Raw genomic sequence first — 12,279 nt, 5'->3', positions numbered from 1 at the left:
CCCTCTTGCGCATGCGCCCGCGCGCGCACGAGGAGGGGCGGGGAGCCGTTCGGCGCGTGCGCTGTCCCGCGCTGCGGCCGCCGCAGCGGAGCGCGGCGCTGCGGAGGCACCGCGGCCGGTAGGGGGCGCCGCAGCGCTGCGGCGGAGGCGGGGCGGGCGCGGCGCCTCAGGCCGCCATCTTGTGCCCAGGGCGCCGCTGCCGCACGCCCGGGGCGTTCCGCGGACAGTGTGGGGTGTGTGGGGCCGCGGGGCGCTCCCCGGCCCCCTCTGCCAGCCGTGGGCGCCGTGCGGGAAAGGGAACGACTCGCTGCCTGGCCCGGCCCCAGTGGTTTCCCAGAGCTTGCTGATCAAGCGCAGCCCTTTCCGGGAGAACAAAAGCAGCTTTAATATTCATCTTGAGTGGTGCTTCGGGAGATAAAATCTGATTATTTCAAAGCCTATTCAAATAACATAACTGTTTCCCGTTGTTAGGGCTGTTTCCTGTTGTCAGGATGTGCTGCACAATTTTAGCCCTTAATTAAAATTCTAGTGCGGATTTCGGCAGCTGGAAATAGAACAGTGCAATTAGGAACGCTCCAAATATAGCACCAGCGCTTTTTTTTCCCTTTTTGCCTCCACTTTCCGCTAACATCTTTTTGCAGTGGGAACAGCCTCATCTTCTTTACTTCGTAGAATCGTAGAATGTTGCAGGGTTGAAAAGAGCCTTAAAGATAATCCAGTTCTAACCCCCATGCGTGGCAGGATACCTCCCACTAGACAAAGGGGTTCAGAGCTCCATCCAGCCTGGCTTTGAACACTGCCAGAAATGGGGCACCCACAGCTTCTCTGAGCAACCTGTTCCAGTGCCTCACCATCCCTACAGTAAAAAATTTCTGTGATATCTACAGTAAATTTTCACTCTTCCAATTTGTACCTATTACTTCTTGTCCTGTCACTATAGCTCGTTACGAGTCCCTCTCCAGCTTCCCTGTAGGTCCGCTTCAGACAGCAGAACCTTGCTGTTAGGTCTCCTCACAACATTCTCTTCCTCAGGCTGAACAGCCCCCACTTTCTCGACTTGTCTTTGTAGAGCAGGTGATTCAGTCCCCTTCTTAATTTCATGACCCTTCTCTTGACTTCCTCCAGCAGTTCCATGTCCTCCTTATGCTGGCGACACCAGAGGGGTGTGCAGTACTCCAGGTGGGGTCTCCCAAGAGTGGAGTAAAGGGTGAGAATCCATTCCTCGCCCTGCTGGCCACATTCCTTTTGATGCGGCCCAGGACACAGTTGGCTTTGCACAAACTGCTGGCTCATGTTCACCTTGTCATCAAACATCACCCCCAAGCCTTTCTCTGCAGGTAGAAAGTCTTGACATTATTACGACATTACAGTCTTGACATCATGAGGGCGGGATGGAAGAAAAAGAGTGGTAACAAGCTTCATTGGTATTCTTACACCTATAACCACACAAGCTACAAAATTAGTTTTGGGTGAGTCATGAGCCGTTACAGTTTTACTCACCACGGATTTTATTCCAAGACCTAGTCTGGTCGCAATAATTTCAATGAGATCAGACAGAAGACATTATTGCCTCTATGAAGTTTGTATCAACGCAAAAAAATAGCAATATTAACTCAGAAATTCTTGAGATTTGTTTTCTCCATACAGAGATGCACAGTGACTAAAGCTAGCATTGTCCCTTCCTGACGGTGCTGCCACTTTCTAACTTCACTTTTTATTTTCCTGTTTTAATATTGTTCTCAGCAAAGCCGCATAGAATCTAACAACTTGCCTTTATTCACCATTTTAAGCCATTCTAAGCATTTTTTCAAGGATTTGTTGTTAAACAGGCTTCCCCCGGTCCTTGAACCGGTGCCCGGAGGAGGCCGGGAAGCGGCACGGCAGTGGCGGCACCGCCACCTGGCGCACGTCTCCGGAACGACAGGCGGCCTCCGGCCGGGGCCGAGCCGGGGGGATTCCCCCGGGACCGCCGCAGACAGGCGGGCAAACGCAGTCGGCAGCGCGTCTGGTGTCAACGCAGTAATTAAAGCGGGAATGTAAGCCGTGGGAAAGGTGAGAGAACAAAAGTCATAAAACCCTCTTATTTGCAACATATGGGCATCGTTAAGAAAAGGTTGAAAGGTAATCAAAGAAGCTATAATGACAATAAATTGCGTTTATCTTGCAATAAACATTTAGACATCAGTTTCTCCTGTATCTTTCTTTCATTCTCATTTCAAGTCTCTTCTGCGTTGTTCCCAGTTCTTCATCTACCCTTCATATTTGTGATAGGCCCGTTTGCCTCTTTTTATGAATTTTTAAGAGCTTAATATCTCCAAAGACATTAGGAAAAAATTGATTAAAACCAGACAGCTGGTTGTTGATGTGTAGAGACAAACAAATACGCATCCTAGTGTGATTGCTTGAAAGTTTTCAAACAGACATTTCTCCCTAGGCTGGCTCCAGAATGTGAAAGTGTAGATAGCACCTAAGCTTTTCTTCATAAAATCAGAAACCAGTGTTTCTAGGTGGCAGAGGAGAAGAGTAAAGCACATGATGCTACCCTCACTAAGAAACAGTTGTAGCAGAATTCCTGCCAGAATAATTCGATGTTTGTTAAGAAACCCAGAAGGGACCCTTCAAAGGCTGAGGAGAGTCTGATGCTATGGGGAAAGTGAGGGAACACAAAGATCAGGTGGATAATGTCTGACTTTCTTCAGATATGTGTTTAGCACTCAGCATCAGGGTCTGACTTGAAAACTGAAACCTGTCACGTGGCACTTTAAATATGTAAGTAGCAGCAATTAGTGTGGTGAGAGAACTACGTTTGTACCTCTGTGAAAATAGCACGCTCTTAAGAAGGTCAGGCCTCCCAGTTTTTTAGGTAAAGTACCTATTAGAATCCTTCAGTTGGGAAGTAAACTTCAAACTCTTTGTTACCTCATTTCTTCTCCAGGGAAAGCTCACAAGTGAGTTGAGTGGTTACATTTTGTGCCATTTTGGGTATCTCTCTTGGTACTGGCCTAGTTTCCACAGTCATTTAACCCCGCTGGTTTATTGTGGCTTACAAAAGCCATGAACTCACAAAAAGGTTTTAAAATGTACTCATAGTTGTCTAAAAGCTGGTGCATAAAAGCAGAGTAGTAAATTACAGTTGGGATTTGTCTGTTTCAAAGATATTTACCTGGCCCTGCTGAGGATCTCACAGTGAACTGGCAAAGCAGGTTTTGGGTTAAATTTTGTGGGTATTATGAGCATACAAGAGTATTATGGGATGACTCTACATCACTTCCAGTACTGGCTTGGATGTCAGGCAATATCAGCCCTTTTTTGCCATGTCCTCGTAGGGCTTTAGATGCCACACAAAGGAACAATTCTGTTGTGTCAGAAAAAAACCAGCTTTTGTGAAATGCAGAGCCCAATGCCGTCATCGTTTCTTACTCAGTCTTGCCAAGCTGGCTTGAAGTGTGTTGCAGGTGAGGGTGACAGGGGAGAAGGCCAAAGGGCTCCACTGCTTTGCAGATCCAACTCATACCAGAGCTCAAGCGCAGAAAAAGGAAAGGCATGTCTCAGGCTTACAGCTATAGAAGAGCCCTTGGAGTCCAGGTGTGCTTGTTGGGTTATATGCAGACTTACATGGGGGCTGGACACTGTACCAAACACCAAAGAAGAGACTGCTATGCTAATTTTTTGTTCATGGTGTCAGATCAAGCTTAGTAATGTACAACTGAGCTGAAACAGGAACATGGAAATCTCAGATGGTGCTTGGACTGGCTGTAACAAACAATAATTTCCACTTCAATGGCATACAAGGTACTCAAAGTGCATTGCAAGCTTTAATCCTCACAGTCCAGTTAGGATGCAGAAGAATTAAATCCGCCATCATGGAGGAAAGATAGCTCCAGCATGAAACATGGCAACCCTGGAGCCGGGCACAGCAACATTACCCAGGCATTTCAGTCAGGATGGATCCTGCACTGAGACTAGAAGAGAATAAATTGAAGACAGAAACAATTAAATACAGACTGAAGATCAAAATCAGTGCTGCCTCCCTCCTGACGCTGCACAATGAAGCAGAGCTGTTAAACAGCAGGCAGCTCACCACCCTCACAAGCACTGCAGAATTTCATACTCCAGTGTTAGGGCTGCTGATTGAGCCAGATGACTATTGGCAAAAGCGTCGTTGGAGCAGTTGTGGGGGATTCTACCAGCAAAGCCGAGAGCACTGCCGAGCGGCTAATAAGTGGCTATTCTTCAGTCACACTGCACTCAAAATAGCTTTCCAGCAGAGGAAAAGCAAATTCTATTGGCTTCAACACCTGGTTGAGCAACTTAATAAAGACAAAATTGAAAGTTAGAGCTGAATCATTATTTATTTTATAACTACATCTTCATCACACAGTTCACTCCAAAATGGGAGTTATTTCATTTCAAATCAGGTTTGTGCAAGCTTTTTCCATAGGTTCATTCAGCAGAGAGGTGAGGAGAAGGTTCTTTGAAAACAATTTCAGACACCAGCTGCTTCAGAGTAGGAGAGCAATCTACAATGATTAGAAGACTATATCCTTTTTCTCCAGTTCTGCCATACTTTTCCCAAATTGTATTTTTAAGTGTATTTTTCATGCACCAGGGAAATTGTAGCAGTGCAAAACTGTATTTAGTGTTATTTTGGTAACATGTCCATTTCCATACAGCATTTCAAAAGAGATGAGCAAATACTTAGAAGAGCAAAATGTCTCTGTCCTGTGCACAGCAGACACAGAAAACCTTGTTCCTCTTATTGAAATTACATTTTATATGTTTGAAAGCTGCTATTGTTTTACCTCTTAGATTTCATCTCACTGAAGTTCAGCTATTCAGAAGAAAGTCAGAGGAATGTCAGATTAAACTTATCCTAATTCCTTCAGCCTTTTCTAACAAGTATGCCTTTCTGAAGCCTGATAATTATTGTTGTATTCCTCTGCTTTTTTTCCCAGTAGGGCCATACCTTCCTTGAAGTGTCCAAAATTGGCTGCGTCCCATCCCAGCTCAGATGTCCATCTCTTTGCAGACAGCTTCAAGGAGAGCTGAAGAATTGCTAAATGTTTTGTAGATGGTAACATGGGCTATAAATTGCGGTAAGGGATTGTCTTTTTTACAGCAAAATAACATTGTAAACATCCAAATCTTTTTCTGACATGCAATTTTTTTACTTGTGCATCCTCATCTTATGTCTCTGCAATTAATTAGTCTTGTCTAGGTGTGATGACCTATTTGTTTTTATTGAGTTGCATCCTCTCAGCTCCTCTTGGTGTTGTTATACAGTGCATACCTGTTATGTTTGATTGGCAAAAACACCTACTCTCAGTAACTGTGAATAAATCGATGTGTTTGTTGGTTTGTTTAAAACCAAGCTGCTCTCTTATCCAGAGGTAAGTCTAGCATATGAAATTTTCACATATTTTTTATTTAATCAGATTATCCTTTTAAAATTAAGATTATTTTTGAAACAGGAGGATTCCCTGCTGCCTCATGTAAAAAAATACAGACATTAGAAGTAATTATTTGAAAAAAAAAAAGACTAAAGCAATGTAGATTGTGGCATTCTCAGCTCACTATAGGATGACTTGCAGCATTCTCAATTATAATATCCTTATTTGTACCTAGTGCCATGCCAGGCTGTGAATAGATGTCATAGGCATCCTGTTCATGTGCTGTAAAAATTTCCATGTATTTATTTCACTTATTTTGTTCTCCTCTCAGAAAATAAAATAAATAGAGAGAAAAATTCTTGAATTTTTGAAGAAGGGATTGTTTTTGTCTGCTCACCAAATTTCTCCTCACCAAAATATAAATAAAGACATAGAAGGGAAGAAACAATGAAAGATAAGAGGGAAATAAATTATAGAGGAAGAAGTGACAACTTCCTTCAAAATGGTTGTTGTTTTAGAGTAATTCTAACAAGCCATTTTTTTTTTCAAATGTCTTCCAAATCATAGTAAATTTGTTCATATATCTCCCATTTGATCTAATATTTTGTGTAGGCTCAAGTAGTACAGATTTCTTCATTCTTAAGTAGTGAATTCCTGGGCAGGAATTCTTTCATTCCCACTTCATCCCCAGGCAAGCAAACATTGCTCTTCTGCTTACACGAGTTCATTATAGAAATCTTTACTCATATTTCCAGCAAAGAATAGTTTTTCACCTTTGTAATTTAACTGCTTTGTTGATTCTCCATGATCACGTTGTATACATGCAGATCAATGTGCTTTCTCCTCTTTCCAACTGCTGTTTTTTTCAGAAGAAGCACCAATTTTCTGTGTGTAAAAGGATTTCCACATGTTAAATGGCATACTTTCTCCTACTGGCTATTTCAGTGTTACAGATATTAGTTTTTATAATTAACAGGGAATATTATGAGGACTCTACAGTAACAGTGGCTTTCAGTTGTGATATTTAGTAGGTTTTTTCCCTGCTTGGCTCTTCCCCTAGGTCTTTATATTTGGTGTCTAACTGCCTGCAAGGAAATCATTATTTTCTGTTAGATGTTTAATCACAAACCTTGCAAGGAAATCTGCTGTTTTCCAAACAGTGCAGAACTAACTTCATTACCACATTGACACGCTAGATACACTTCCCAGCCCTGAAGTCCCATCTTCTTAAAAGTCTGCAGCCTATATTCCCTATGGAAAAGATTATTTTCAAATAATTCAATAGCCTGATTTGCTATTTCCATCTTTCCTCTAGAGCATTTCTTGCTGGATGTGACAGCAAGAACCTGTGTGACAGGTTGTGGGGGACAGGGAAAATTGCACAGAAATACACTTGGTGCCTGCAGTGAGATTTTTATACTTATTGGCTCTGGTTTCTGTGTGGTCATATCCTCAGCCTCCTCTGAAGTCAGCATGGATGTACAAAGAGGGCCTGGAGCTGTCCAGCAAGGAGCAGCAGTTTTGCTTCTCTGCAGAACTGCCTTGGCTCAGCCTCAGGGAATTCAATAGGAGCTGCAGGAGTGCAGCACCTCTGAAGATGCAGCACACTCAGCAGCTTTTTACCTTGCTTCTTTCCAACAGCTTCAAAGTTTTTACGGTACTAGAGGAAGTGCGGAGGTAAAGCCAGTAGGTACTGAGTCAGCTTGAGCATTCTCAGACATCCGGACCGGACAAGTTGACATCTGTAGCTAAATATTTCAAGCATTTCCCAACTCCTTCTTCTGTTCACTGATTATTAGATGTCACCATATAAAGTGTCACCTTAGTGTTCAGTCATATTAGTATGTGACTGAAGAGGAAATTAATTTTTCCCTGCAAGGGAGACTTCTAATGAGGTATTTGTCTTGTGTTTATGGCTAATTGATTTAAACACAAGAGAAACAGACATCTTCTTGGACTTACTGAGGATCTAAGTTCAGTTTCTGTAGGCTCTGTGATCTCAGTAAGTGGTTTGATCTCTCCACACTACCTCTCCACTCCCAAACAAGTAACATTAATGCACTTGTTGAGTGTTACAATTCTGCATGCTCAAGGGCAGAGTCATCTGTGACAATGGAAAATGTTGAAGACAAAAGGTCCTTTTGCTCAAGGTCTTCAGCATTTACTGCAACATGTAATATACATACTGTATGTGCAATGAATTACTGCTCTAAGTATGGCTTTAACCAAAGTTCTAATAAACTATAAGGAAAGCAGAAGTTTGTAAGACACACAGATATTACAGATCTGTATGACACATATGCTCATGTACCTGTTTCAAGTCACTTTTTTCTTGGCTTCCCTTCTGCTGCTTATAGCATCATGTAGCACTTCCTGGCACATATTGGTGCCTTCAACATGAAGGTGGTGTCACCTGACTGTAGTTATAGAGACTTCCCCTGTAAGAATCCAGCCCTACAGCTATATTCAGAACACAAAAAATGTGTGAATTAAAAATACAACTCTGCTTTTTTTTTTTTTTTTTTTTTTTTTTTTTTTTTTTTTGTGATAACCAAGCACATAATTTTCTTTCCTTTAGTTTTTTTCCTAAAATAAAGATGGAGAAGACAGAAACATCATAGGATAATCTAAGCCTTTATACATCATTCATGAAGACTACTAGTTGTAGAAAGAATTGCATATGTAGAAAGTGCTGCATAGAAAGTTATTTTTCTTCATTCTTGTCCTTTATCCATGGTTTACCAGAAAAAGCCTTATTTTAGCATGACCTGTAAATACTGCTATTGAAATAGTTTATCAAAATCAGAGAAAGATTTGTTTTCTCTTTCTGCAGAATTCACCAAACATTTACTTGTCATGTGAAATAAAATTTTATGCTTTATAATACATTTGCAAGCCCTAATACTTCTCTTGGCTCCTACAGAAGCCTCTGAAGTTTTATGTAAGCCACCCTGAGGTTTCATGTTTATTATGGACACAGGACAGCTGATGAAGCTAGTTGGGAAGATCTGTTAAAAAATGAGGGTGATGAAGCTATCCACCTCACTGCAGAGTAATCTTCTGTGACTCTTCTCAGGGTGTATTTCTGGAACCATTTCTTTGTGACCATTTTTCCTTTTTAAGTTTGACCTTACTGAGCCTTTATTTTTCTTGTAGCTTTCCCTGTGGCACCAGGCAACAAGAATTAGGCACCATGAGTCTGGTGTTGCACAGGTGCAATTGTCAATGAATATCAGGTAGTACAGTTCAGACTACCTTGGCACAAATGCCTCTGTACAGGCAGTTCACATCTCAGTATTTGTATTATCTGATAAAGGTCTCTATTTAGGTTTTAAAGGTCTCTATTTAGATTTGGTTCTAATTGCACAGGCATTTTCTCTGATTAAACCATTTTTATGTGTACATAAGCTGTTATAACAGATGTTATTGATCCAGAGTAAGAGATTTCTACCCTCAGCCTTTGTCACAACTCCTTTTTGCTCCCTTCATTTTGTTCTTTCAACATTTACCTTATCATTCCCTCCTTCAGTTCTGTAAAATTTTTCTAGTTTAACACAAACAAACAAATGCTCTCAAGTATGGAAATAAACACACCATTTAATATTACTGCCTCATTATTCAGTTGGGGAACCAAGATATGGGGAGATTAAGTGACTTGCCAGAGGAAAAGGAGGAAAGATGCAAGAAGAAAATTTAGCTCCTCTGAGTCACAGTTCAGCATCTTAAACTCTTTGTTCTGACTTCCTCTTACCTCTGAGTGTTGCCCAATCTCTTTATGCTCAAACTTCCCTCATCTAAACTGTATCTCTTCTGATTTCAAAGGGTGGCTTGTCACACAGGACAGGCACGGAAGAGATTAAGGGGTTGTTCTAGGCTTTTCATCTCCGGAATTTTTCTCCACAGCCACTGCTACAAGCTACAGTGAAATTGATGTGCTGGAATCACAACTTTCCCTTCACCATCTCAGAATTTTTTTCCTCTCTCATGTTTGTTCTGTGAACTGTTTGTTTGCCAGCTTCTGCCTGGCAAGCACTGTCTACCTGCTCTGTGCATAAATGTAAGGGATAACTTGAAGGTTCAGCATGATTACCAGTTGGCCAGCTGCCATGTTGGTCTTTAGGATTTAGCTATTCATCCACAAAAATGACATGTTTTTATTTCTTTGTATTTAAAAAGTTCCACTGGCTGTTGTCCCTAGATGCTCAAACAAAAGCTTTTAGCCAGATGTAAATATGTACTGCCTGAATTAATGTCCACTAATGAAAGCTCTTCTTGACCAGCCTAAACTAACATACACTCCCACATCTTTAAGTTCCTCCATGCTTTTTCTTAAAGTCTGGAGAAAATATATATTCTGCAATCTGCAGTATGATCTGTAAGTGAAAAAACTTATAAGCTGACAATCTAGTAGGAGAGTGGATTCCAGGATTCTGGATGAAGCACTGTACATTGCCCACTTTCAGTCAGATTGGCACAAACTGTGGTTTTTTTGCCTTCTTTGCCTGAAGCAGTGAGTTCTCTGTTGAGTTTTTACTACGTGCAGCTATCTACTATAAAATATATTCACACTTAACAATCTAGTTGAAAAAAAAACCCCAAACTTCTGCTCAGAACCTAAAGCTAACTTGATTTCCAAAACCAGCCTACATGAACTCATGTATTAATGCACAGAAGGGATGGCATTGTTTCGCTTTGTAGGCAGCTGAACAACACACAGCTGCTTGTTCTTTTCTGCCCCAGCAATGGCAGAATCAGAAGGGTAGAAGTAGGAAAACTTGTACCTTGAGATAAATGGCATTTATTTTTTTTTTAAAGGGGATGGGGGGAAGAAGTACAAACAACAAAGTCAGGGGAAAAAAGACTCGCAATAAATGAAACTAAGTGAAAAAAGTGATCCAGAAGAAAACACTTGCTCACCACTGACTGATGCCCTGAGAAACGGCAGCTCATGCCAGCCTCCATCCCTCACTCCCAGTTTTATTGCTGAGCATGGCCTCATGAGGTGTGAGATATCCCTTGCATCAGTTAGGGTCAGCTGTCCCAGCTATGTCCCTTCCAAATTTCTTGTGCACCCCTAGCCTCATCGCTGGTGAGGGAGTGTGAGAAGCAGAAAAGGCCTTGACACTGTGTAAGCACTGCTGAGTGATAATGGAAACACCCCTGTTAATTGAAAATTTAAAATGTAACATCACACAAGCTATTGTGAAGAAATTTAACTCTATCATAGTCAGAACCTGTGCAAGGGAAAATTACTAAAAGTGGATAGCAGAAGCTTTATTCCTAAAAGGATAATAGTCCATTTTTAAAGCTGAAGTATGGATAAGGATTTGCACCAGTATATCAAATATACTGCCACTAAACACAGTAGCCTATTGTTACTGATAAAATAGTAACAGAAAAGTCCAAAGCAAACTGTTACTATCAGCAAAATCTTTGAGATATTCCAAATGTAACAGAAGACATGTTGTGTTTTAAGCAAAGAGAGAAAGTCTCTGGAAGCTTGGCAAATGCCCAGGATCTGTTCTTATCACTACTGCCAAAAGTGCATCTGTCTCAGCTAATTCTTATAGTTGTTCTTTCACTTGCAGAATCCAATTCCTCTGAACTTCCCTGAATTTATAAAGTTCTTCTAATATGTTCCTTAACTTGTGGGCTCTGAGTTTTTCTTGCTCATACACTTTCTCTTTCAATCCCAGTGTGATTTGCAAGCATTCCAAATGTCTCAAATTTTCAAACCTATTTCGTGCTTCTAATATATTAATCTTTTGCTACCTTTTATTATCTTAGTATGGAAAAATATGGCAGGACATTTCCATGATCTCTGCCTTCAGCTGTTCATTGATTTAATCCAAATTTTTACTCTGCAGTTCTAATTGTTTGATTTGTTGTGTTTTTTTCCATTGTGTCCCTGGCACCATGCACTTTTCTGTGTAGGTCTTCTACTGATGTCCTCAAACAGCTTGCATTGGCTTGCAGTTGCCTGAACTCATCCTTCAAATCTTCACTTTCTTTCAGTAAATTTCAGTTTCTGATATCCAGCTCTGCTACTGTTTCTCTGATATGCCATCTTTTGTTTTGTTAAGTTTTCATTTTTGAAAGACAATTTAATAACTAGAGAGGTTTTTATGTTAGGGGAAGAAAGCATTGTAAAGGTGGCAGAACAGTGCTGTGCTCTCACAGCCTCCAGCCTGTCCAAGTGTGACATAGTATGGATGTCACTATTCAATGGTTCCAAATTGGCTGTTCTTATTGGATGGCCCTTGCTTGCAAGATGTTGTGAAAAAAGTATCAAAAGGTGTTTTAAGAAAATTAAGAGCTTCAGGGTAAAATTAGTTCATCAGAAATCAGTTGAGAGTTTAATAGGGCACAGAAGTATAGCATTTTTCAAAACAGGGAAGCGTTTAATAGAGTAGTGAAAGGCACTAGGTAGGACTGATGCTTTTGGTTTATTTACTGAATGAATATTCGAAGAGCTGTTATGAACAGTGAAGTGACCCCATTTTTAGATGACATAGCATTCTGCATCTTAGAGCAATTCCAGCTGAATTGTACATGAGATTCTTAGATAACAGTAGCCATTTAGGAGACAAACGTGGAAATCATGGTGCATAGATCGATAAAACAGCAATCCCCATAACATTAGCAGCAGCAAGGAGAATTCATACTGCATTTAAAAAAATGATAGAGTGAACAAAGTCCTAGTGGAGTGTCCTTGCGGCAGAGCTCCTCTAGCCCTCTCTCCTTGACTCTCCCATCCTTCTCCTGCTTCTATCCATGGCAATTCTCATCCATGGTTTCTCTCCAGCCTGAGCCCGTGGTTGTGTACCCTGGGTTGGCAGTATATTTTTTTCCATGCCTCTGCTGTGGGCATTTCCAAGATAAGAAGCAG

This window comes from Sylvia atricapilla, chromosome 6 (genome assembly GCF_009819655.1).
Source record: "Sylvia atricapilla isolate bSylAtr1 chromosome 6, bSylAtr1.pri, whole genome shotgun sequence".
Classification (NCBI taxonomy): Eukaryota; Metazoa; Chordata; class Aves; order Passeriformes; family Sylviidae; genus Sylvia; species Sylvia atricapilla.
This window is presented reverse-complemented; position numbering follows the sequence as displayed.